Source organism: Triticum dicoccoides, chromosome 5B (assembly GCF_002162155.2).
Source record: "Triticum dicoccoides isolate Atlit2015 ecotype Zavitan chromosome 5B, WEW_v2.0, whole genome shotgun sequence".
Classification (NCBI taxonomy): Eukaryota; Viridiplantae; Streptophyta; class Magnoliopsida; order Poales; family Poaceae; genus Triticum; species Triticum dicoccoides.
The window spans coordinates 695,994,490-695,999,906 of record NC_041389.1 but is presented as its reverse complement, the minus strand read 5'-3'; positions in this window follow the sequence as shown (position 1 = coordinate 695,999,906).

Sequence of the window (5,417 nt, the reverse complement as noted above, 5' to 3'; positions counted from 1 at the left end):
CCACTCGAAGACTTATCGGAATCTTTAGGATTCCTCCGCATTAACGAAGGACCTTTTCCCGGTCATGTACAAACGCGCCCGTATTCGGATGCACGCGAAAGTACCAGGGGCTACATAGTAGCCCCACCGTCAAACTCCTATGGCTAAGTGAAGTTGTCTAGTTCGGTTGCCTAGTTCGACGTGCGATCACCTCCTTAATGGACCAAGACGTTGGATCAAGTGTGATTATGCATATTATCGCGAACACCCCCGCATTGCATGCGTGGGGGCTGAAGCCAACGACTGCTAACTTTCAGATTACATATATACATATAACGGCCGCACAGGAGGCACAATAACACTTTCGGGCAAGAAGTATAAATATAGCCTTCATAATTAAAATAGCATTGTTTTTACAATGAAACGAGTTGTCACTCGAACATGATATTCTTTGAGCATTGAGCCTCTATTAAGCGAGCACCCTCTGTTACCTGCTCCAAGTAGTGCTCGGCCGGATCCTGCCCTCCCGCCGGATTCTGGGTCGCAATGATGGTGGCTTCCATATCTGTCCAATATGCTTTAACACAGGCAAGATCCATTCGTGCACCCTCTATGCACGCCAACCTCTTCATGGCATCAATCTGCGATACGGCACCAAGGAATTGTTGCACTAAACCAAAATAACTGTCCGGCTTAGGCCCCTTCGGCCATAGATGGTCTATTACATACCGCATTGCAAGACCGGACAGCCTATGAAGCTCAGCCACAGTAGCCAACCTCTCACTCAACGGCAATGGGCACGTGGGAGCACTGAATTGCGACCAGAATAGCTTCACCACTTCATTATCTTTTTGATCTTCGAAAAACTTGGCCGCATCAGCCATACTCTTCGCCATATCCGCATATGCGTCTGCAGGGCTCCAGCGTCGATCCAGGGGAGCATACTTTGGATCTAAAAACTTCATCCGCAATAAATAGGAGTTTCCAGCCGCGATTTCTCCGGCCTGTCGAAGCTCCTCCCGCGCATCCCTGATCTCGGACCGCGTCTCCTTGGCCGCATCAAGTGCCTTCTTCAGGTCAGCCGAATTAGACTGATTCTCTTTTTCAAGGAGCTCATACCACTACAAGGAAAAGGGCTATAGATGATATGGACTCTAATGGCGCACCAGACATGTGGTGCGCCACTACTATATACTAATGGCGCACCATGTGTTGGTGCGTGATACGTCTCCAACGTATCTATAATTTATGAAGCATTCATGCTATTTTATTATCTGTTTTGAATGATTACGGGCTTTATTATACACTTTTATATTACTTTTGGGACTAACCTATTAACCGGAGGCCCAGCCCATATTGCTGTTTTATTGCTTGTTTCAGTATTTCGAGGAAAAGGAATATCAAACAGAGTCCAAACGGAATGAAACCTTCGGCAGCGTGATTTTTTGGAAGAATATGATCCGGGAGACTTGGAGTTCACATCAGAAGATCCTCGAGGAGGCCACGAGATAGGAGGGCGCCCCCCCCCCCTACTGGGCGCGCCCCCTGTCTCATGGGCCCCTCGAGGCTCCCCCGACCAACTTCTTTTGCCTATATGAGCCTACGTACCCTAAAACCATCAAAAGTTTTATCATGGGCTAGAATAATATGCACCCTCTATGTGGGCACTACAAGAAATATGTCAACTAGTGACCTTCTATCAGTGACCCTGGAAGAATTGGTCATAGATCTATGACCATTTCAGACCAATTGGTCAAAAGCTGTTCGAGGGGCTCCATACCCTAAACCATTGCTACCATTTTGGTCAGAAAGGTCGTAATTTCCTTACACGAAAAGGTCATAAAGCAAACAGCGCTAGTCCGCTGCCTTATTTCTAATTGTTAACGACCAATATAGATGGTCATAGCCTTGTAAATTATGGTGGGTTGCTATGACTAGGCGCCACCTCATCAGTTTTGCCTATGTGTCATGTCCATGTGGCAGTTTTTGCCCTAGGTTGTGAAGCAACCTATATTTTTGTCATTCCCAAAATTCCCAAAAAAATCTCATAAATTCTTTGGGTCATATCTTCGTCAAATATGTAAAAACATTCCTTGCCTAGTTCAAAAATAATTAGAAAATATTCATTTTCCTATTCTGTTCAGAGCAGCACTTTGTGAAGGAAGTACCACTTTGGCATGTCCAAATGGTATCCATTTTCTACAGTGCTTTCCTATGCCCAAGTAACCATCCTCCACCAAATGCCAGCTCAATCCATTCATTATTTTGAGCCCAACTTCAACATTCGTATTTATGTCCAGTGTGGTAGTTTGTAAAGCAAGTACCACCTAGGCTCCTCCTTTTGAGGTGAAAATTTGTGAAGACGGTCTTCTTAGTAACTGATCATCCTCAGCCAAAACTCAATCCCATTAGCCATGTGCATTTCCCGTACCACAAATCAAACACTTGGGTGCTTATTCATGTTTGAGCATCGATCGTCTCCTCGTGAGAATCTTATGTTGTGATTTTCTTCCTAGCACCTACCTGGGGAGTGCCCAACCCACTAGACATGCCTAGGCCGCCCAGAACACATGGCAACGCCACGGTCACGCGGTGACCATGCGGCGGGCATGCGAGCTTACGCGCTCTAGAGTTGGGGCCCTCAGCCACCGTCCAAACCTCGATGTCTCGCCATAAAACCATGTATTTCTGATTAAATAGATACTTATTTACCTATAAATGATTTTTGGAAAAAATAAAGAGCAAACTATGAGGCAGCTGCAGTCCAAATTTGACCCGCTTCCACCTGAATCGACGGGAATTTGTCTCTTTCACCAGAGGTGGATCAAAACTTTTGACACCCAACCATTTTGTCAATTATGCATTATATATGGCCTAGTATTTTATAAAATTGATTAGGTCCAATTTTGCAACAATTATTTGGTAGTTCCTTCACACAAAAACCTCCTTTTGGGCACTCGGAAAATGAAAAATGAATTTTCCGTGCAAAGAAAATGAAAACTTCCTTAGGCAACATTGTTTGGAATTCCAAGATGCACCCTCGTGCACAATATGAGATCATTTGAACAAACTATGCCATGAATGTGGCCATAAGATTGATCATTTGGCTTGAAAGCCATGAATCTTCACACATGATAGCTCATTTCTGAGAACACTTTTTTAAAATAATTACCGTATTACAAGTTTATTATTTTTCCTGGAAACTTTGTCACATATAATGACACAATGCGAAGGTTTTCCAATTTTTTGATTTTTTTGAATTTTTTATGCCCGTTTCAAAATGCGGTCAAAACGGCGGGCTTGACCGTTCCTAGCTAGTGGTTGAATCTTGAAATTTTTTTGGTGCTTCTATGATTAAATAGATACTTATGTACCTAGAAATGATTTTTGGAAAAAATAAAGAGCAAACTATGAGGCAGCTGCAGTTCAAATTTGACCCGTTTCCACCTGAATCGACGGCAATTTGTCTTTTTCACCAGAGGTAGATCATAACTTTTTTCACCCAAAATTTTTGTCAATTGTGCATTATATATGTCCTAGTATTTTATAAAAATGATTTGGTCCAATTTTGCAACAATTATTTGGTAGTTCCTTCACAAAAAACCTCCTTTTGGGCACTCGGAAAATGAAAAATGAATTTTCCGTGCAAAGAAAATAAAAACTTTCTTAGGCAACATTGTTTGGGATTCCAAGATGCACCCTTGTGCAAAATATGAGATCATTTAAACAAACTATGCCATGAATGTGGCCATAAGATTGATCATTTGGCTTGAAAGCCATGAATCTTCACGCATGATAGCTCATTTTTTAGAACACTTTTTTAAAATAATTACCGTATTACAAGTTTATTATTTTTCCTGGAAACTTGGTCACATATAATGACACAATGCAAAGGTTTTCCAATTTTTTGATTTTTTTTGAATTTTTTATGCCCGTTTCACAATGCGGTCAAAACGGCGGGCTTGACCGTTCCTATCTAGTGGTTGAATCTTGGAATTTTTTTGGTGTTTCTCTGATTAAATAGATACTTATGTACCTAGAAATGATTTTTGAAAAAAATAAAGAGCAAACTATGAGGCAGCTGCAGTTCAAATTTGACCAGTTTCCACCTGAATCGACGGCAATTTGTCTTTTTCACCAGAGGTAGATCATAACTTTTTTCACCCAAAATTTTTGTCATTGTGCATTATATAGGTCCTAGTATTTTATAAAAATGATTTGGTCCAATTTTGCAACAATTATTTGGTAGTTCCTTCACAAAAAACCTCCTTTTGGGCACTCGGAAAATGAAAAATGAATTTTTCGTGCAAAGAAAATGAAAACTTCCTTAGGCAACATTGTTTGGGATTCCAATATGCACCCTTGTGCAAAATATGAGATCATTTAAACAAACTATGCCATGAATGTGGCCATAAGATTGATCATTTGGCTTGAAAGCCATGAATCTTCACGCATGATAGCTCATTTTTTAGAACACTTTTTTTAAAATAATTACCGTATTACAAGTTTATTATTTTTCCTGGAAACTTGGTCACATATAATGACACAATGCAAAGGTTTTCCAATTTTTTGATTTTTTTTGAATTTTTTATGCCCGTTTCACAATGCGGTCAAAACGGCGGGCTTGACCGTTCCTATCTAGTGGTTGAATCTTGGAATTTTTTGGTGTTTCTCTGATTAAATAGATACTTATGTACCTATAAATGATTTTTTGAAAAAATAAAGAGCAAACTATGAGGTAGCTGCAGTTCAAATTTGACCCGCTTCCAACTGAATCGGCGGAAATTTGTCTTTTTCACCAGAGGTGGATCAAAACTTTTTACACCCAACCATTTGGTCAATTGTGCATTAAATATGGGCTAGTATTTTATAAAAAATATTTGGTGCAATTTTGCAATAATTATTTGGTAGGTTCTTCACAGAAAACCTCATTTCGGGCACTCGAAAAATGGAAAATTGTTTTTTCATGCAAAAGAAATAAAAACTCCCTTTGTCAATGTTGTTTGCCAATTTAAGATGTAAACTTGTCCAAAATATGACATCATTTGAACAAATATTTGATAGGTCTTTCACAAGAAAACTAATTTTGAGCATTAGAAAATGAAATGAAAAATTTGTATGTAATCAATCATGACCAATTTATATGGCCAAAACTCTTCAAATCATTTGGTGCGCTCTGATTGGTCCATAGGCTTATCACGCGGATCATGCATCAACCACCGTCGGATGCTTCTGAATCCAACGGCAGCCCTCACCCCCTCACCCTCTCACCCAAACCCTAACTTCCCCGATCCACTCCTCTCCCCCAATCCACTCTCCCCCTCTCATCCCACAGCCGCCACCCCCCAACCCTCTCGCACCTTCTCTCAATCCCAACCACCCAGCCGCCGCCGCCGTCCTCCGTCCTCTCCCCCAACCCCGGTCACCGACAACCCCTC